This window comes from Lissotriton vulgaris, chromosome 9 (assembly GCF_964263255.1).
Source record: "Lissotriton vulgaris chromosome 9, aLisVul1.2, whole genome shotgun sequence".
Taxonomy (NCBI): domain Eukaryota; kingdom Metazoa; phylum Chordata; class Amphibia; order Caudata; family Salamandridae; genus Lissotriton; species Lissotriton vulgaris.
Genome location: NC_141697.1, coordinates 1,091,506,882 through 1,091,530,204, shown reverse-complemented (window position 1 = coordinate 1,091,530,204; position 23,323 = coordinate 1,091,506,882).

Here is a 23,323-nt window from a genome sequence, read left to right as displayed (position 1 = left end):
TCCCACACCCAAATCGTACCACTCTCAAACACTGCGCAGAACGGAGCCGCCATTTTACATTTGTTCTGTAGGATGCTCCTAGGGTATGAGATGGGTACATATTTTCATGCGCGATTGCTATGCGACCCGTACATGACTTCAAGCGCATATGCAACTTATACATATTCTGCCACACCATGCTCGTGCGTTTCTGCATGACGTCATGTACGTGTTCAACGCGGTGAGTGCGCGATTTCCGCAAAATTTGTCGATATACAAAAAGATATATATATATATTTAATATAAATATTAAGGAGAAAATAATTTTCTTTTAGTTTTAATAAACTTTTATTACTTTTAAATGCAATTTGAAGAAGTCACGCTAGATGCGTGCTGCGTGTAAGCACCCAACGCGGATCCCATGTGACCAAAAAAAAGAGCTTTCATTGGTTTATAACACTTACTGTTCAAACTATTGTAGAACCCCACCCATTTCAATTACTCTTCTTAGACCTTCCTTACGAGAAGACCTATCCTGAAAAGAACGTCACTTTTTGCTCATTGGGAACCTAAACTTCTTTTTTTTATTAAAAAATGGCTACACCACTGCAAGAATCATCTGATTTTTAGGATTTTGTTACTCAACAATTTGTACCAGAACCTCACCCTCCCAAAAGATACACATCCATCTTATGGACATTTTTTTCTTTTCCAGAGGGGAAAAAGAAATTTAATGCCACCAAAGTAATATGCAAGATTTGCCAGGCAGTACTGTCCAGAGGAGATCCAAACAAGAAATACTCCAGTGGCACTGCTAGTACACGCAAGCAACTCCAATCCATGCATCCTGTCAACTATGCTCACAAAGAATGTAGAAGACTGCGCAAAAATGTGCCTCCACCACCGGCAATACCAAGTACCTCTGCAGCATCACCTTCAACATCACGACCAGATTTGTGACAGTTAGAATGCACTGCGTGAAGTGCAATCATTTAATTTGCTATGGGGAGCAATTAAAAGACCAAGTTTGCAGAGCAATTGATAACCATCAATGCTAGTTTTTTTTTTAATTCCTCAAAGTTCATGGTTTGTTTGTCCAGTAGACGTTTTTTTCTTTAAAAAAAAACAAAACAAACAAAAAAAGTTCTAAAAATCAAAAAATATATAAAAGTTATGTTCAGACCTAACTACCCTGGTTGAAGAAAGAGTTAAATGTATATGCTAGTGTGTGAAAGTTTACAGAAATGTATACATACTGCATAATCGAGTAAAGAATGCATTTGTCATAGATGGTGAATGTATAACTGCAGAACTATAAGGTAGTGCTGTAGCATGACACTGTAAGTTCTTTAGCTACAGCATGCTGAGCTACTTCCGAAGGACAGAGATGCAACATATGTCTATAAATATGTTGGAAGTCTGTCCTTCCCTCTGCATTACTGTTTAAACTGCAGGCATGTGGTGATACACGCACCCTTGCACCATGATGCAACAATATCCGTCATGTGGAGTTTGTTTTTGTGCAGGAACACACACCTTCCTGCAAAAAAACAATCAGTGAAGGCATTTTTCTCCTACAATGTATGCTGTGCATTGTAGCATATATTGTAAGAAAAAAATGAGGAGAAATGAAAAAAATTCTACAGCAGATTTACAAGCTCTCTGCACCACAAGTATGTCACTTTTTGTGACGTACTGGTTGCGCAGTGCTCCTCCATATTTACAAGGAGAGAAAAAGTTACTCTGCATGTAGGGGGTCATGCTGGGGGTAGTGTTTTAAGGTTGAGGAGTTGTGGTGTTCGTGTACTGTAAGGGATAGCATTTTAGGGTTTAGGGTAGTGCAGTGTTGTTTATGTAGTGTAGAGGTTCATGCTGGGGGTTGTGTTTTAGGGTTTAGGGTTGTGCAGTGGTGCTTGTGAAGTATAGGGGTTGTGCTGGGGGTATGTATTGACATTACACTATGACCACCCTAAGCAAAATTATCAGTAGTAACCACCCAGAAATTCCAGGTGAAGTTATCACCAGAATGCTAGGAAAACGCTATCAATATTAAATGCCTCTAATCAAGTAAAATTCAAATCATCACATGCAGTGTGCCACAAATGGTATTCCCACAGCACTAAGTCTCCCCAACTTAAAGTGTATAAACATGTTTCATGTGACAAACCCATAGGACAACGCTGCAGCTTCCAGATGCTTTAACACCCTCCACATACTCAGCTAGACCTTCAAATAGACCCATCCCTGAATCAAGGAAGACCATCACCAGCAGGCTGGACTACGGGAACGCCCTCTATGCCAGAATCAACACATCTCTATTCCACAAACTTCAGACTGTCCAGAACACCGCAGCTAGACTCATTCTGAGCATCCCACGACTAGACCACATTACCCAGCATAAACAAGCACTTCACTTGCTCCCATTCAAAAAAAGAGTGACCTTCAAGCTTCTCACACACACCTATAAAGCCCTCCACGACACCGGACTCCAATACCTCAATCTCCTTCTACACCCCCAAAAGAAACCTCTATTCCCCTGACCAGGCCTTTGCTGAAATTCTCTGTATCCAAAGAATCAGACAGGAGGCACACCCTTCTCCTACATCATGGCCATGACCTGGAAACACTGCAGTGCCATTACGACGGCTCTTTTACAACGCAAGTCATTACCACGACTTGCGCTGGAGGGTGCTCTAGACTAAGGAATAGTAGATTTACTATTCCAACACCTTCCCTACTGTACGTAGGCTGGAGTTGGAATAGTAAATCTTACTATTCCTAAGTCCAGCACCCTACAGCGCAAGTCGTGGTAATGACTTGCATTGTAAAAGATGTGTTGTGATGTACCGCAATCATTTTGATCGTGCTGTAACATCATACAACCCATCAGATGAACCCCCACACTGAAAGCATTCAAGAAGACCCATAAGACCTAGGTTTTCGAATCACCAAAGCTGCACAAATCCCCCCACATACTCCCCAGCACCTGTAAACCCTCACAGGTGAGTACTGCGCTCTATACATCCCTAATTGATTAATTGATACGCCACCTGAGTGTGAGTTTGAGTGTTATCAACAGACCCTGCCATTCGTTTGGCTGTCTGTAACTCTTAAGGGTAGTGAAATGAGCAGTACTACCTTCTTTACTATGCACAGAATCTCTGAGAGTGGTTTGGTTTTCTTCACGTCTGAGAGCTACTTTCAGAGTGCTCGTAACCAGTAGCCCCGTGCTACTAGTTGGAGACCCCTGGTATATATAGTGAGGGCGGATTTGTAGTCCTGAAGCACAAATGTGAAGGTTTTTACACCACTACATGCATAATACATAGTACTTTGAATTCTTCCATTCCCTAAAGACTGGCTCACTGCATGAGTACATGCTTACTGACTGAATGATTACATTAATATAAGTAAAGACAGTGGGTGAATTCTTAATTGGTTGATTTTTACTTTAGTGAATGAATTACTACATGGTACTGAGAGACTCATTTTGAAATTGCAACAGCAGTCACACTGTGTTTGCTGGAGTATATAGATAGTGACTGTGGAATTGTTGGCCTAAAGCACAAGTGTGAAGGTAGTTACACCACTACATGAATAATGCATAGTAGTTTGAAGTACTGCATACCCTAAAGCCTGGCTTACTGCAAGAGTGTACGTACTTATGTAACTGCAAACACATCAAGAAACCAAATCATTCTCTCTCAATTTTGCCAAATGGACACTGATTCATAGTGTGATTCTAGACAAATAACAATATCCCTTGCAGTGTATAAAGAAAGATTACAAATATTTTGATACATAAATGTATTAAAACTCGCAGTAATGGAATTAAATAAATGAATACTCGGATATAAATTAGAATACTCAAAGCTTAATAGAGAGTTTTCTCTGGCACTGGATGCAGTGAAAATAGGGGTTTAGGGTAATGAAGAATAATAAAAGAAGTTTTACTAAAAAAGTGATGTTACTCGAATGATAAGTTGAAAAAAGGGGAATGAATATTAATACTCGTATTTAAAGAAAAGTAACCTATAGAAATGCTTTATTAAGAAAAATGAATTTAAATAAAGCATTTTAGAAATTATATGAAAGTTAAAAAGTATGGAAAGACGCACATTTACATAAACACGTGACACACTAAAACAGTGGAAATGAGAACACCTGTCAAAAACGTGACTTAAAAGTGGAAGGAACAATAAATTGATCCCATAGACTGTTAAGTAACCGAAAAGTATATAAACCACACCAGTGGGAGGATTAGTTTCATTTCAGAGAATCAATATGAACGAAGAAACTATGAGCAAGGTAATGATTCGGGGCTGCGGAAGCATCTTGAGAATATCTTCAATTTCCTCAGGGGGAACATATTGTTATTGCATATTTAAAAATACATAAAACATGATGTCCCTTCCAGAGGAGTTGGATGAATTTCGACGCAGGAAGGAAAGAATATCGAACAGAGGTAAATTATGTAAATGGGTATAAGTTTGATATTTTTTAAAAAGTAAGCAAACATTTTAAAATAATCATAAAATGTACTATGTTTAAGTTGAAATGGCATATAATAACAAGTTAACAAAATAACTATTTCAAGAAATATAAGTTAATTAAGGAATTACTATGTGCAAGGTAATGATTAGTAACAATGTAACCATCTTCACTTTATCTTTCATTTCCACAGAAGGATCATACTGTTAATGTATATTTTAATTGACATTCACCTTTATGATTCTTTAAGTGGAATTGGATGACTTTCAACAGAGGATTTAATTTTATTTAGTATGCAAGTATTTCTTAATGATTGAAAAACGTAGTATGAATAAGCTTTCGACGCAAATAAAAAATACTTTGAAATAAAGGAGAATACTTTTTATCTTCTAGAGTGAAAATGGGTTAAAAGTATTTATATTGAGTAGTGCTTTTACCAATTTTCACTCGTGAAGAACAGGAGGATTATCTTCGCAAATAATATAATTGTGTCATCAAATTATAATGTGAATATTAATTCTTTGCATTTTTAAAAATGATTGTTAAATGTAATAATGACATGAAATGTACTGAGGGAGTGTTTTTCGTAGCACTTCTATTCTACTTTATCTGAAAGTAAAAAAAAGCCTTAACATTAAAAAAAAGATGATGGGGCAACACTTATATAAAGTAAACTTAAGAACTGAGTACTTATGATAAAATAAAAGAAATGTGGTCGAACGTGTGATACCAATGATTAAAAAACATTGCATTTCACCCATTGTGATGAATATAAAAGACTCAATAAATATTTTGAAAACTTGTGCATTTTTTCTTTCAAGGATTCTTTGAAGGATGTTACATTTAATGAAAGGACAAAGTACTCCACGCTAAAGGAAACAAGTCAGCACAATTATGATACAATAGAAAACAGAATAATATTTTTATATACCTTTACAGTCAACAAACTCGTAAGCAGAGTACACAGTTTAAGTAAAAACCCCCTACCACAACTAGTTTTTGAAAAGCATTATAAAATAAAGTGTGTCACAAAATGGGCTATGTGCATGGTGAGGGTATTGTAACATCACATAGAAAAAAACAGCCAATCAACATTAGGATCAGGAAGGTAGAGTTAACCACACAACAGGCATCAAATGTTTTTTTAAATCTGTGCAAGGAAAGGGATTGGTCGGTAAAACGTCTTCTTACAATGCTTTACAACCAATGAAAATGAGGTGTAGAAAGTTTCTGTTTTTAACATATGAACAAATCAGATGACTTTGCAAGTACACACAGCGAGAGACAATTATAAAAGATGACTTGCTTTTGCAAGACCTCGAAAGGCTTCTTGCAGAATAAGTACGCACTTAGCTGCCAGACCCAATTTAATGATTAACCAGGCTCTCAAGCCTAAACACGCAGGATGTCATCTCTCGTCACCTTGTCTTCTTCCAGGTTCACTGTGAAAGTGCGTGTCTCCTTCTCTTTTAACTCCTTTCTTTTTCATAGTAATTGTTACTCATACACTATCCAGCAAATATCCCACAGATGCAACCCCCTGGAATTGCAATAGTAATTGTTACTCATACACTATCCAACACATACCCTACAGATGCACCCTCCTGCAGTTAGAATAGTAATTGTTAACCCTACACTAAAATGCACTTACCCTACAGATGCACCCGCCTGGACTTAGAATAGTAATTGTTACCCCTACAGTAACCTGCACTTACCCTACAGATGCACCCTGCACTCTCTTTCAAAATCCAAGCCAGATTTACAACACCCTTGCACCACTTTCGCGTCACTTTTCCCATCTTAAAAGTAATGGGGGAGCCGGAGGAACCGTGGAGACATTTTGGCTCCCCCCACGCTCCCCATCATTTTTTATAAGACCCGGGGGATAGGGTCCACGGGAATATTAGAAAGTACTGATAGGGGCTATTTTTACGAAAAAATAAAAGTGGCACACCCAGCGCACCGCTCAGTGCGGCCCCCTGGTGTACACGAAGCTGGGTGCACGACTCATAATCTGTGGGGTGCACAACTCTACCGCCTTTGGTGCACAACTTCTACGCGTTTGGGAGCCGGCATTGCTTTTACACATGGGGAGCTACTAGCATGCAGCTCTCCATGTGGAAAACCAATCTGATTTACATTTTGAAGGAGAAAACAGATTTCCTTGCTATGGGATGGCTGGATGGACACCCCGGGACACTGCATAAACCGCCCTCCCACAATACATAAAGCCCCGGGGAGTGGTGGTCCCCGAGGCTTTGGAGACCTTGCAGCCCCCCCCTCATTTTTTTCCAGTCCCGGGGTAACGGGGCCCTCGAGTGCTTAAAGAGGGGGGCCACACAGTCCCCCTCCCACAATACATAAAGTCCCGGGGGTGGTGGTTGCCTCAGCTTTGGGGACCTTGGACCCCTCCCCCCACCATTTTTTTCTTTTTAGGCCCGGGGGTGATGATTCCTGGGGCTGGGAGACCCTCTGGGCCCCACAAAAATGTTTATAATTTTGCCCCCAGTATTTATCCCCCAGGGACTAATTATAAAAAGAAATAGTTTTATTTTATTTATTTTACGGCACAGTCCGCGCACCCTACACATACCTGCCGGGTTTAAAAAAAATTGTGCACCCTGGGGGTCCTTCTGGGACCCCCTAAGCAGGTCTACAGGGTAAAATTATTTCTACCCTGCCCCCTTTCCTAGTTTTGCACACATATTCCACTGACTTCCTCAGCCTCGCTTCTACCGAGGCACAAAATGGCTGCCAACAGTTCCTGGTTTCGAATGTTGGCAACCACTTGACAGTCAATCAGTATTCAGCGCGTGATCGGGACAGTGCGCTTATGGTACGATGACAATCCTCGCACACTCCTCGGATCCACCGCGCCCATAGATATATAAATTACTTTAACTGTAATTTTCTCAGGAACTACTGAACAGATTGACACCATATGAGCAAAAGGCACAAGTCGGAACTGATGACTACCTATTTGCCAAATTTGGCGTAATTCTTTTCAGCCTTTCGAGCTGTAGCTGTGGCTAAAGGTCCTATGGGAAATTGCATTGGGAAAACACGTTTTGGGACCCCCTTTTTCCCAGCCCCCACTGGACAAATTGCAACGAAACTTTCAGGATAGGAGCGGACCAGAGCTGGCCAAAGGTTTGGAAAATTTTGCAAAGATTCATCAATCGGCGCCAACGTTATTGGCAATAGAATGTTACGGATTTCCTATGCATAATAGGTCCTAACTCTAACTACCTACTAGTGACCGCCAGTAGGTAATATATATATGTATGTATGTATGTATATATCACTCTTCCTCTTTGTATATAACAAATCGAACAGCACTCCTCATAGCTCAGAATATAAATGTATTTACTTGTGACACCCCCGCGCCGCACGGCCACCAGCTGCTGCGTGTGTTCCCCTCTGCCTGCCTTCTGCCTCGCCGCCGGCCTCGCTGACGCCGTGGTCGCTCCCCTCTGGTTTCCCAGTTGTTTTGCCCTAAATTTGTGCTTGTCTGTTTCTGCCGTCTGCTCGCGTATTTTGCTGTTTTTCCTTGTTTTGCCCGTAATTTGTGCTTGTCTGTTTCTGCCGTCTGCTCGCGTATTTTGCTGTTTTTCCTCGTTTTGCCCGTAATTTGTGCTTGTCTGTTTCTGCCGTCTGCTCGCGTATTTTGCTGTTTTTCCTCGTTTGGCCCGTAATTTGTGCTTGTCTGTTTCTGCCGTCTGCTCGCGTATTTTGCTGTTTTTCCTCGTTTTGCCCGTAATTTGTGCTTGTCTGTTTCTGCCGTCTGCTCGCGTATTTTGCTGTTTTTCCTCGTTTTGCCCGTAATTTGTGCTTGTCTGTTTCTGCCGTCTGCTCGCGTATTTTGCCGTTTTTATTTGTTTTGCCCTAAATTTGTGCCTGTTAATTTCTTTGTATCCCCTGTGCCGTGTCCAGTTTCCTTCCTGATTGGCCGCCTACCTCGCCGCCCTCCGCTCTCGCTTCCCGCCACCGACATTGGCCCCGCCCCTTTTTCTCTTCTGTTCCCTCCCCGCTCCCGCCTCCCAGCTGCTCCGCCCACCCGCGCACTTCGCCTTAAATGGCGACCGTGCGGACGCGCAGCGGTCACGCGCAGCGGGCGCGCCGATTGTGCGCCGAAGGCGCGCCAAAGGTAAGCCCGTCTACGCCCGTCCGCGACCGGATCGCGACCAGCGCCAGGACCCCTGGCCCACGAAGACCCCGACCGACCCGCCTGACGTACTCCGCCGCCACCCTCACCGCTCTCAACACCGGCCGACTCCCAGAATGCCATCAAGCCTCTCCACGACGTACCCACGGACCCTTCAGCTGCCACGCCTGCAAGTTCACCTGCATCCGGACCTGCCTCGCACCAGCACCCACCAAGCCGAACACCAGCAGTACCCACCTCAAGTGCATCCTGCTCAACACCCGCTCCATCCACAGACATGCCATCGAACTCTGGAACCTCCTCGACACCACAGCTCCAGACGTTGCCTTCCTCACGGAGACCTGGATGAACGCCTCTTCAGCTCCCGACATCGCCATCGCCATCCCAGAGGGCTACAAGATCGTCCGGAGGGACCGAAACGGCAACCAGATGGGAGGAGGCATCGCCATCATCCACAGGAGCACCATCCGTCTCACGACCAGCACCGACAACTCCCTGACCACCGCCGAACACCTGCATTTCCAGATCCACACCAACCCGAACACCACCCTCAGAGGCACCCTGATCTACCGACCCCCTGGACCACGCACACAATTCAGCGAGGACATCGCCGACTTCGTCAGCCCACATGCCCTCCCCTCCGCTGACTACATCCTCCTGGGAGACCTCAACTTCCATCTGGAGAACAACAACGACCGCAACACCAGCACCCTGCTCGACAACCTCACCAACCTGGGACTCAAGCAACTGGTGTCCACCCCCACCCACCTCGCCGGACACACACTCGACGCTGTCTTCTCATCCAGCAAGGACATCAACTTCAGCCACACCACAGAGCTTCAATGGACGGACCACAGCTGCGTCCACTTCACCTTCAAGAAAACAACGACCCACCACCACCAGCAACAGACCGCCCGCAGAAGCTGGAACAAGATCACAGCAGACCAGCTCGCCACCTCCCTGAGCCAGCACCCTCCTGCCAGCTCAGCGAACCCCAGCCAGGCCGCCGACAACCTCACGAAGTGGATCAGCAACTGCGCGGACGAACTCGCCCCACTGAGGACCCCGCCCAGCAGACCCGGCAGCAAGAAAGCCCCATGGTTCACCGACGAACTCAAGAGCTCCAAGAAGAACTGCCGAGCCCTCGAGAAAGTCTGGAGAAGGGAACCGACACCGGACAACAGGACCTCCTTCAAACTTGCCACCCGGAAACACCACCAGCTGATCCGCGCCGCCAAGAAAACAGCATTCAAGGACCGGTTGGACAACAACGCACACAACTGCAAGGAACTCTTCAACATCGTCAAAGAGCTTTCCAACCCCAGCGCAGGAAACAACGACATCACCCCATCGCAAGACCTCTGCAACTCCCTGGCTTCATACTTCCACAACAAGATCGCGGACATACACAACAGCTTCAACAACCAACCAACGCACACCATGACCGAACAACCACCCCCCACCACCACCCTCCGCGCCTGGACCCCGATCAGCACCGAAGACACCATCCGCACGATGAACTCCATCCACTCCGGATCACCGACCGACCCCTGCCCTCACCACGTCTTCAACAAAGCCGACGCTGTCATCGCACCCCACCTGCGAGACATCATCAACACATCCCTCGACACCACCATCTTCCCCGAGAGCTGGAAACACGCCGAACTCAGCGCCCTACTCAAGAAACCAACAGCGGACCCCACCGACCTCAAGAATTACCGCCCCATCTCGCTCCTCCCGTTTCCAGCCAAAGTCATCGAGAAGACCGTCAACAAGCAGATGGCCGCTTTCCTCGAGACGAACGGATCGCTCGACCCCTCACAGTCCGGCTTCCGAGCCAACCACAGCACCGAGACCGCCCTCATCGCCGCCACCGACGACATCCGAGCCCTGATGGACAATGGAGAAACAGCGGCCCTCATCCTCCTAGACCTCTCCGCGGCATTCGACACGGTCTGCCACCGCACCCTAGTACGGCGCCTCAGCAACGTCGGAATCCAGGACAAGGCGCTGGAGTGGATCACCTCCTTCCTCGACGGGAGAACACAGAGAGTCCGCCTACCACCGTACAAGTCAGAGGCCACCGAAGTCATCTGCGGCGTCCCCCAAGGATCATCTCTGAGCCCCACCCTCTTCAACGTCTACATGAGCCCCCTCGCGGCCATCGTACGCAAACACAACCTCAGCATAATCTCCTACGCCGACGACACCCAGCTGATCCTCTCCCTGACCAACGACCCCGCCGCCGCCAGAGCCAACCTGCACGAAGGGATGAAAGAGGTAGCCGAGTGGATGACGACCAGCCGCCTGAAACTGAACTCGGACAAGACGGAGGTCCTCATCCTGGGCTCCTCTCCCTCCACCTGGGACGACTCCTGGTGGCCTCCCGCCCTGGGCACCGCACCCAAACCGACAGACCATGCACGCAACCTGGGCTTCATCCTGGACTCCTCCCTCTCCATGACCAGGCAAGTCAACAACGTCTCCTCGGCATGCTTCAACATCCTACGCATGCTACGGAAGATCTTCTGGTGGATCCCCACCGAGACCAGGAAGACCGTCACCCAGGCCCTCGTCACCAGCCGACTGGACTACGGCAACGCCCTCTACGCCGGGACCACCGCCAAGCTCCAGAAGAGACTCCAGCGGATCCAGAACGCCTCAGCCAGACTCATCCTCGACATCCCACGAACCAGCCACATCTCCGGACATCTGCGAGACCTTCACTGGCTCCCCGTCAACAAAAGAATCACCTTCCGCCTCCTCACCCACGCACACAAAGCCCTACACGACCAAGGCCCGAGCTACCTCAACAGCCGAGTCAACTTCTACGCTCCCAAACGCCACCTCCGATCAGCCAACCACGCCCTCGCCGCCGTCCCCCGCATCCGAAGAGCGACTACAGGAGGAAGGTCCTTCTCCCACCTGGCCGCCAAGACCTGGAACTCCCTCCCGACCGACCTGCGCCTGACCCAAGACCACCTCTCCTTCAGGAAGAAGCTGAAGACCTGGCTGTTCGAGCAGTAGCGGCTCCCCCCCCCCCCAGCGCCTTGAGACCCCACGGGTATGTAGCGCGCTTTATAAGTGTCACTGATTGATTGATTACTTGGCGAATACACTCTAAAAGCGTCAGACATTTTTTGGCAAACTTAGCCTTTCTCACGAAACCTGCTCACACTAAGCATTTATATATATTTATATTCTGATGTGATTTTTCTATTGAAAAATAAAGAACAAGCATTTACAATGTGATAGGTCTTGCATTTGCAAGAGTTAAGCTATTGCCATTGTCAATGACAATGCCTTTTATTTATTAGTTTAAAAAAACAACATTTAAATAAAAGGCATTGTCTTTTACAAATGCCAATAGCTCAAACTTTCGCAAATGTGAGCCCTATTCATTGTAAATGCTTGTTTTTGTGCAGGCAGCACATGCGGTCTCCATCGGTCAATGAGGGTCACTTCGGATGGAGTATGCTCGACACAGCCCACCAAGAAAGGCTGGACCTATCCTTTAAAACATATACAAAAACTTTCCATGTAAGTCTTTCCCACATCCACATAAACATCAGAAGTTTGGGATTTTTTCTGGCTATTATTTTGTTCCCCAAATATCAGACATTTAGGCACATAAGCGCATGCTTATGTTTTGCCCGGATAGTCGCGTTGGGTAAACTAAAAACATAACAGCTAATTTACAATACATTAAGAAGATCTACAAACGCCGCCCAAAATTGCATTTTACTGTGCAACTCCTCCTCTCGTACACATAAGTAAATATACCCGTCAGTGTCCACAATCGGGCAGGACAAACTTAGCTTTTCCTCCCTACGAGGTTGATAAATCAAGTACAATTAATTACAGAAATACTAGCACTTCTTATTTACGGCACGTAGACATTAGGCTAACTTAAAAACAATGTACTATTGTTAAAATGCCTTAATGTGGTTGATCTTAATTACATTGTCAGCTTTAAGATTTCTTCGTGCTCAGACACTTCTTTTTACCATGGTTAGCCAAGGTTTATTGTGAACGGCATTGGCCACTGTGAATACTTAAATGCTGTGTTTCTTTAGTCACAATCTGGTAGTAAATGCCTGCTGGGTTTAGTCCTTCACCAGCCAAGAGAATTGTTCAAGTTCAAGTTCAGTAATTTGTATAGCGCACTACTCAGCCAGAGGGTCTCAAGGCGCTTGAGGGAGGGTGAGTGCATTACTTATCGAATAGCCAGGTTTTTAGTTGCTTTCTGAAGGAGAGGTGGTTCTGTGTAAGTCAGAGGTGAGTGGGGAGAGAATTCCAGGTTTTGGCCGCTAAGTAGGAGAAGGATCTTCCTCCCATGGTGGATCTGTGGATGCGCGGAATTGCGGCGAGAGCTAGGTTGGATGATCGTAGTTGGCGGGTGGGAGTGTAGAAGGACAGTCGTGTGTTGAGGCATTCGGGTCCTAGGTCGTAGAGGGCCTTGTGTGCGTGGGTGAGGAGACGGAATGTTATTCTCTTGTTGACGGGGAGCCAGTGGAGATCCTTCAGGTGACCGGAAATGTGAGCATGACGGGGGATGTCCAGTATGATTCTGGCGTTTTGGATGTGTTGGAGTTTTTTCTGTAGTTTGGCTGTGGTCCCGGCGTAAAGGGTATTTCCATAGTCTAGTCGGCTGGTGACCAATGCGTGGGTGACTGTCTTTCTGGTTTCAGTGGGGATCCAGCGGAAGATTTTTTGAGCATGCGTAGGATGTTGAAGCATGAAGAAGAGACAGCGTTGACTTGTCTGTTCATCGAGAGGGAGGAGTCTAGGATGAAGCCCAGGTTACGTGCGTGATGTGTAGGTATGGGTGCTGTGCCCAGTGCCGGTGGCCACCATGAGTCGTCACAGGCAGAGGGGACATGATCCTAAGATGAGGACTTCCGTTTTGTCCGAGTTAAGTTTTAAGCGACTGTTCTTCATCCATTGGGCTACTTCTTTCATTCCTTCGTGTAGATTGGTTTTGGCGGAGTTTGGGTCTTTGGTGAGGGAGCGGATCAGCTGGGTGTCATCTGCGTAGGAGATGATGTTGAGGTTGTGTTGGCGCGCGATGGATGCGAGGGGACTCATGTATACGTTGAAGAGGGTGGGGCTGAGTGAAGATCCTTGTGGTACACCACAGATGACATCGGTGGCCTCTGATTTCAATGGGGGGAGGCGGACTCTCTGGGTTCTTCCGGCGAGGAATGAGATGATCCAATCCAAAGCTTTCCCTTGAATTCCTACGTTGTTGAGGCGTTGTATGAGTGTGCTATGACATACTGTGTCGAAGGCGGCGGAGAGGTCGAGTAGGATGAGGGCAACTGTTTCACCGTTGTCCAGTAGCGTTCGGATGTCGTCTGTAGCTGCGATGAGGGCGGTTTCGGTGCTGTGTGGCTCGGAAGCCGGACTGTGAAGGGTCGAGGGAATTGTTGGATTCAAGGAAGGCGGCGAGCTGACTATTGACGGCTTTCTCAATGACTTTGGCAGGAAATGGGAGGAGTGAGATGGGGCGGTAGTTCTTAAGTTCAGAGGGGTCTGCTGTGGGTTTCTTCAGAAGGGCGCTAAGTTCGGCATGTTTCCAGCTTTCCGAGAAGGTAGCGGAGTTGAAGGAACAGTTGATGACATCGCAGAGATGGGGTGCGATAATAGAGTCTGCTTTGTTGAACATGTGGTGGGGACATGGGTCGGTTCGGGTTCCTGAGTGGATGGAGTTCATCAGGTGGATGGTGTCTTCAGTGGAGATTGGGTTCCAGGCGAAAAGATTGTGAGGGTGCTGTTTTGGTTCGGTGGTGGGTGGAGTGGGCTGTTCATCGGACTGGTTTTCAAAGCTGTTATGTATGTCGGCGATTTTGTTGTGGAAGAAAGAGGATAAAGAGTCGCAGAGGTCTTGGGAGGGAGTGATGACGTTGGTGCCGGCGGTGGGGTTGGTAAATTCTTTGATGATGTTAAATAGTTCCTTGCTGTTGTGGGCGTTGTTGTCGAGTCGATCCCTGAATGCTGATTTCTTGGTGGATCGGATCAATTGGTGGTGTTTACGGGTGGCGTCCTTGAAGGTGGTCAGGTTGTCAGAGGTTGGGTTTTTTCTCCAGGTTTTCTCGAGGGTACGGCATAGCTTTTTGGATTTCTTAAGGTCATCGTTGAACCAGGGGGCCTTTTTGCTACCTTGTTTGATCTGATGGTTTTTCAAGGGTGCTAGTGCGTCAGCACTGTGGGTGATCCATTGTGTGAGTTTGGTGGCAGCTTGGTTTGGGTCCGATGATATGGTAGGAGGGTTATGGTTTAGCGATGTGAGGAGTTGGTCGGTGGTGATTTTGTTCCAGTTTCTTCGAGGAATGGGTTGTGGGGCATTGTGGGTTGTGGTCTTTTTGTAGCTGAAGTGAACGCAGCAGTGGTGAGTCCAATGGAGAGCTGTGGTGTGATCGAAGGAGATGTGTTTGCTGGAGGTGAAGATAGGGTCGAGCATGTGTCCGGCAAGGTGGGTGGGGGTGTCAACAAGTTGTTTGAGTCCGAGATTGGCCAGGTTGTCCAGAAGGGTGGTGGTGTTGCTGTCGTTTTTCTTTTCCAGGTGGAAGTTGAAGTCTCCCAGTAGAATGTAGTTCTCGGAGGTGAGGGCATGTGGGCTGATGAAATCGGTGATGTCTTCGTTGAATTGTGTGCGGGTTCCTGGTGGTCTGTAGATGAGGGTGCCACTAAGTGTGGTCCTGGGGTCGGTGTGGATCTGGAAGTGAAGGTATTCGGCGGTCGCGAGGTTAACGTCGGAGCTGGTCGTGATTCGGATGGTGTTCTTATGGACGGTGGCGATGCCTCCTCCTGTTTGGTTGGTGCGATCTTTTCGGATAATCTTGTAAGCGTCCGGGATGGCTATGGCAATGCCGGGCGCTGATGAGGCGTTCATCCAGGTTTCTGTAAGGAAGGCGACGTCCGGCGATGCATTGTCGAGTAGGTCCCAGAGTTCAGTGGCGTGTCTGTGGACCGAGCGGGTGTTCAGCAAGATGCACTTCAGGTGGTTGGAGTTGGGGCTGTGTTTGGAGGTAGTGGGTTTGGTGTGGGTCCTGGTGTAGGCGAACTTGCAGGAGAGGCAGGTGAATGGACCATGAGTGTGTCCTGGGGCAGCTGCGCAGCATTGTGGTGTGCGTCCGGGGTTGAGGCCAAGGAGGGTAGCGGCGTCACACGTTATGCGGGTGGAGTGGGTTTTGCGAGGACCAGGGGGACTGGCGCTGGGCGCGGTCCAGGCGCGGACGGGCGTAGACGGGCTTACATTTGGCGCACCTTCGGCGCGCATGGTCCGCGACCGCAACGTGTAACCGCTGCCCGTCAGCTGGCATAAGTGGATAGAGGGGGTGGGGTGGAGCGAGGGAGGGGCAGCTGGGAGGCGGGAGGCGAGCTGGAGGTGCTGGTTAAGGCACAACAAACAAAATGGTGGGGAAATCGAGACCGAACCTGGCCGAGATTGGGGCACAGGGAGGAGAGACGCTGAGGGCAGTGGCACCGGCACAAACAGAATATAAATATCAAATTACAAAGCCAAACACCAATACAAGCTGAGCGCTAGCTGCCATTGCAAAATAAAATGACTGAAATGACACGAAGTGCACGTTTACAGAATGCAATTTAAAAAGACACAATGCAATTTAAAAAGACACAAAGTGCACGTTTTCAAAGCGGCAGCAGTGGCAGGCAAAACAATGCGGCAATAGCAGGCAGGCGTATAGCGCTACGATACCAAATTCAAGCTGTGCAAAGCGCTGTGGCAGTCGGACAGGGGGCAATGGGAGCGATCGCTTCCTACGAGGTAAGAGCTGTGCTAAGTGGAGGCAGGGTTTACTGCGTTACAAAATAGAGGGGGCTAAAGGAGGGGTAAAAGCATGGTGAGTGCATTAGCACCGGGGGGGTAGGGGAAGCAGGGGGCGCATTTTGGCAACTTTGACCCAGGGACTGCCAAGAGACGAATGACAACTTCAAGGGGGGGCCACCCAGGAGAGATAAGGAGGATGCCTAGGCAACAGAAAGCAAACTCGGCAAGCGCATGCGCTGCTTTCGCCCAGTTGCGGAATAATGGATTGAGGACTGGGTGAACTGAATCAACCAAGCCCTTTATGTGCCATTTGCAGGCTTGAGTCATGACTCGAGAATGGCTGAATTGATAAATGAGTTAACACATGGATAGATTAAATAATGAATCAACTGGTTAAATGAATCAATGAATAAGTGCACTTGTAGATTGATGACTGCATGGATAGATGGCTGATGAATGGAATCAACGTATGAAGATGAATGGAATCAATAAAAGAATGCTAGGCTACTATGAATGTATGAACACATGGCTAGTGGTTTGATAAAGGCATTCAACGAATGAGCGGTTGCCTCGTGAAAGCTGAGGTTATCACAAATGAACGAACGCAGAAATTAGTGCATTTATCAATAAATAATTAATGAATGGATTATTTGAACAAGTTATAACCCTTGCCTAATGAAAGCTGAGGCTAATGGCTTTGAATGAATGAATCAATCAATCAATTAATGAATACTGTTGTCCCACATGAGCTACATCCACGTAGATGAAGGTATCTAATTGTTAGTCCTGTTGGTGAGTTTGGTCATATCTTGATTGTAAAATTGGCTTTATAAACCAAATGATCGCTGCTGGCACCTGCAGGCCCCTAAACATCATGGCTCCGGCTTCCGGCAATACCAACTCAGTGCTTCATCCTTCTAAGGTGACAGATCCAATACCATTAAATGTGGTTACAGTAGCTAATATAAACAGAAGAGACGTGTTATAAAGTGCTATTAAACGTCTATTATAACTACTGTGAACGATCTGCAGTATATGACGCAGGGGAATAGCGCAGGAGAGGCTCCAACCTTCCAGGTGGCCCTAACCCTTGAAGAGGGCCCCATAAAAAAATTGATTTGGCGAAAGGAGGGGTAAAGGCTCACATGAGTGTGGCAGCGGGGTGGAGTTTGTGCAAGGACCGCATTTTGGTAACTTTGGCCAATGGACTGCCAAGAGTTTAATTACAACTTCAAGGGGGTAATGGAGATTCCCAGGAGGCTTTGAGATAAGGAGGATGCCTGGACAATATAAGGAAAATTACTGATTTCTTAGGTATTATTGACATGGGTAACACAAAAAGTGCATAAAGTTTATGTGGTACACAGTGTGCTCTTTTGCATGCATGCTGTGCGCTACAGGCCCCTGCATGGAGCCACTTTTATCCGAAACTGTGTAAGGCGAGAGGGGAGGCCTGTGTGCTACAGAGACAGGCCAAGCTTTCTGAAGCCTTTTTGAGATTTTTTAATTTTAGTCAGTCAGTGTGCGCTGGCAAAGCCCATTCTCCCCAGCAAGCCTCCCATGCTTGCTGTCTGGGTAATCAAAAGCATACTCACACTTAATTACTAATTATCCATTAGGAAAGCTGGTATTGTGAGAACCAGTCCGCAGCAGCTATACGAAGACAATGATCGGTACGCTGGGCCATGCATTTGCGAATCTGAAAACCAAAGAAATACCAACCAACAGCGTAACTTGACTGTAGTTGGTCAGTTCTGCATCCCACAAAACGGAAGTAACATCTCGGATGGTCAGCCAATAATGAGCCAGCTAAGCAGAGCAACGCCAGAATGAACCAATGTCAAGCGGCAGGCGGGATTACCCTCCACATTCTGTTTACTTCAGGTCTTGCGACAGTGCATGCGCTGTCTAGGCTCGACCTAAAAAACGGTTGAGCAAAATAGCTTCTATTGCGACACGAAAGTGGAACTTTACCCACGGAGGGCAGTTGCTTGCTTTGTTGTAAATCTGTTCAGTGGTGTTCCAGAAATTCACGAATCCAAAAAGGATACAATCTAATTAAAAAATAAAGGCACACCTTTTGATGAGGGAGCATTTCTTCCCATCTCCCACTACGGATTTGCAAATTCGACAGTGTATTCAAGATTCCACTGTGCTCTGATTTCGTGGCTATCATTATCCAAGACGGTGCCCCCAACACAGTGCTGTCAAGAAGAAAAAGAAAAAAAAGACGACTGATCCGGCAGGGGGCACCTGCTCTGATTCCAAGGTTGTGGTGAAGTCCCCAAAGGGAGCCCCAGCAATAAAAGTATTAGCAACAAAATGGTCTTGCTACTTGCAAGCAGTACTTATTCATATATTTTACACGTTTATGTGGCACAGCACTTTCCTTGTGTAGTTTATCGGCACACTTCTCCATATGACAACCATATAGAAACATATTCTTCTTACAAAATAAGTCATTACAACTTTAAGTTACACATAAAAAATCGCTACCTGTTAAATGCAAATAGGAAAAGGTATGGGAGCAAGGGCATGACTCAAAATCAATAAATATTTAAAGTTATTTGTACAGTGTGGGGAGAAAAATGGAGTATGTTGATGGTAATTTAATTTTTGTTCTTTTACTTTACAACCATACTACAGCAATGCGATTTTTTTGCATTAAATCATATTTGTTTTCGCCACCTTCTCAATATGAACAAAAAGAACTTGGCAGCAGGATAACTTTTAAGCAAGGCTACTCTCTGTCATCTATCATCTAAATCCCAATCCGCAACCGTTTTATTGACCAGAGAGTTATTAATATCAGCAGATGTATTGTGCAGTAATCTATTGGCAAACATTGAATGTTGATGGCAAATGGAGAGTGATCTTTTACCTTGCAAAAGATTTATTGTCTAAAGCTAATTCCCCAGTCCATACATGACTCAATTAGGAGCAAGAAAGGTAAAACAATGTACGGTTGCATTTCTAATTGTGCTCCAGGAAAGAGTTCTCAGTATATTACATATATATTATTTTTCATATAAAATCATGGCCTGGAAAAAATATGTTGTATGGGCAGCAAAAAGGAACACACAAGTGGCTAGATGATCCCAGGTAACTGAATCTTATATTTTTGTTGAATGCATTAAAATCATGTCGTGTCCTGTAAAACAAAGTAGCAATCCATAGGGAAAGTATTTGTTTTTTAACTGTGTGCATTCTATAGCACTCCTATGTACCTCGAGTGACTTTCAAATCAATACACCCTGCAGTATCATGCAGAAAGTAACCCTTTTTCCATATTTCAACATGGAACATATGTACCAATCAATTTCAGTTGACAATTAGGTTCTATATTTCCTAGGTAAGCACGTATTCCCTGTACAATGGACCAAGGCAGGACATAATGGGGCATATTATCAAGGGATTTATTTCTGCTTTTTTGGCTTTAAAAGCCAAGAAAGCGGAGATAAAATTATCTCCCTATCAGCAACAGGATGCTAACACGCAAATTCGCATGTTAGCACCCTTTTTCTCTACGCTTCCCCTTGCATCTCTAATGAGATGCAAAGGGGGCGTTCCAGAGAAAAATAATAGGAGAAATGCTGTTAAGCGACATTTCTCCTATTATCAAGGATATCGCTCACCCTGTTAGTGATAAAAAAAGCAGCGCTAACCATGGTTAGCGCTGCTTTTTTTACACCTGATATTTTCCTGACTTAGCCATCATATCCTATGGAGGGTGGATATCATGGCTAAGGTTGTGAGCCCCTATCATCAAGTAAAACGCCAAACTTCGAGAGATTATCGTTGGTTTTCCAGCGATAATCTATCATTTGGCAGTTAGCGTAAGGATTTTTATCACTTCTGAGATAAACGTTGCTAATAGCAAGTTTTCTCAGCAATAATTTTCGGCGATGCTTAGCGATACAAAAATCGTTGCAAAGCCTAGTTAGCGATAAATATCGCTACTCGTTGGTAATATGCTCCAATATTTAGAAATTAAGTAGTTTATTATGTTTTATTAAAAAAATATCCTACATATAGGAACCATTAAAACAATCACTACAGATCATGTTTCCAAAATGACTGAGCTTCCAAAACTTTGATGGAGGACAGAATATATGAGGCCCGTGAATTTGCGGAAGAAAAATCTTGAATTTAAAAGAACCTAATTACTGCTTTCAGTGAACCTGGCATTGCCTTTTGCACCAATGAACTGTATGCTAAAATATTTGCCCTACATTCAAAGTCCTGCCCTACTTTACCAAATTCTAAGAGGATTGGTGCCTGGGCACAGCACTGGGGTAGGCGACACAGCCTTCCAATAATATTGCACTGTATTAGGTCAAATGTGGAGTCAAAACGGCCTGGAAAGGTCTTTTGGCCATATGACACAGATGGAATTAGTTTTGCTCTTGTAGCATGGAGGATTGCTGTGTCTGAAGGACTTTGGAGTTTAGCATTAAGTCTGCAAAGGTCATTTGCCACCGAGTTACATTTATACTTTAATTTCACCAGATGATATTGTGATTAACCTTACGCCATAAACCAGATATTTACAACATGAGGAATACCTTATCTGGCAAGTACCAGAAAAACATATTTTCTCATCTTTCTTTTGGACATTTCTAAATATCAATTTACTGGTCTTAGAAGGATTTAGTTCTAGCTAATTTACACAATTGCAAAAATGTAATTCATTTAGTGCCCTTTGTTGCCCTATGCATTTATGATCGAGGAGGATAATGTCATCTTCATACAGTAGAATTTGTAAAAGTGTGTTCATGATCTTTTGAGGAGATGATCTTGCCTTCTCAAAAGGCTGTCACAATGTCTGCAGTGTATATTTTGAACAATAGAGGGTTAAGGGCACAACCCTATTTTAGGCTTCTGTTCATATAGATTTTAATTGTAAGTTAGAGTAAGCTCTTTTCCAACTTGAACCCAAGTATGAGAGTAAAGAGAGATTATAGCTTGAAGAAGATTGTATAAAATACCCCAAGCTTCCAACTTCCTCCATAATATGTGTCAACTAGCCTCGTTGAAGGAGGTAGAGTAATCAATCAATCTTTTAGGCTTCTTTCTCGCCACTGCATAAATGCCCGGATTGACATGAGGAGGTCAGTAATTCCCCCTCTAGGTAAATGTTTTTCTAACTGGTAATCCATGGATCCACATTATGCACATGACATTCTGTGTGGCCAGGGGTGAGATCTACTATTGGGTTGAATAGCACCTCTTCTACGACACATTCAAATGGCACGTGCATGTGTTGTAATGACCTCTTTCAACTCTGCAAAATGGCACTATGTCTGTCTGTATCATGAACTATTTAGCTTTATGACTACTGTATTTAAAGATAGGCTAATAACGATAGTAGGAATAATGAGTTACTGTATTTGTCGAAAACCTGTGAAGCAATCCACGTTGATTTGTGTCTCGCTGTCTGTCTGTCAAGTCTGTCCTTTGATTGTCCTGCGACTATCTGACACCATACACTTCGACAACGGAATTGAGAAAGCCTCAGGGTATTCTCTGAGTCAGTTTTGATATTCTATTCTTCCTTTCTTCCCCCAGGTGTATCCTGAAGTTATCTTGTTTGTAATTTGCACTGGGCTACATCATGAGTCCAGTTTTCAGGGTACGGCACTTCATTCACACAACCACATACACTATCCGTCCCTGTCAGAGTAGAACAGGAACCCTTAGTCCTGATGGTATGCCGAGATCCTTTGGACTTTACACAGGCATGAAACATGTTGACTCCATTCACTACACACATTCCAATTTGAGCTTGAGAGGTTATATAATTTCTCCTTCTCCAGCCACGACAGTGTAGTCCTTGTGTTTAATTTAGCATAGAAACCCAGTGAATAAAGAATTCCTTGTGGGTTTCCTATACCCATTTTTAATTCACTCTTGCACTTTCCTGTCTCTACTCACACCTGTTTCTTTGCCCCCACACCCAGCAGACTTCAGATTGGCAAAAAGAGAAGATCTTCAGCAAAGAGCCCCCCTCCAGAGCTCGTTGGGCATTGCAGCAGTGGCCTAATGAGAAGCTGCCCGATGATGAAGAATGACATACTTTGGGGTGTGTTAGGGTCCTTGCTCCTAAAAGGAGCTATCCCCCCAGCTGTTCTTCCTACTGCCTGGCACCTGGGATATAACCCCTCCCTCTCAACGCCTTCCTTAGGAACTGCATACTCCTTTCTCTTGCCATACATTTATGGGGGAATGTATGCTGGAACTATCCAAAAAGCCCCCATCCATCCTTTGGTATTTATACTTGATCTTTTTCTCCCCACATCTTCTTTTTATAGTTGATTTTATTACCTGGGATTTCTCTATAAGTGAAGGTTCAGGGATCCCCATCCCTATATTTTTCTGTATCCCCTAAAGCAGTGTCTTATCCCTATCGATACGAGAAAGACCGTCACCCAGGCCCTCGTCACCAGCCGACTCGACTACGGTATCGCCCTCTACTCAGGAACAACAAACAAGCTCCTGAGAAGACTACAACGAGTCCAGAACGCCTCAGCTCGACTAATCCTCGATGTTCCCCACCGCAACCACATCACACCCCACCTGAGATCCCTGCACTGGCCCCCGTCAACAAGAGGATCACATTCAAGCTCCTCATCCACGCACAAAAAGCACTTCACAACATCGGATCTACCTACCTCTACAACCAACTCAGCTTCCACACCCCCTCCCGAAGCCTCCGCTCAGCCAACCTCGCCCTTGCCTCAGTCCCTCGTATCTGGAAAACCACTGCCGGCGGAAGATCCTTCTCCTACCTCGCGGCCAAGACCTGGAACACTCTCCCAACCAACCTACGACAGACTCAGGACCTTATGGCCTTCAGAAGACTCCTCAAGACCTGGTTCTTTGATAAGTAGCAC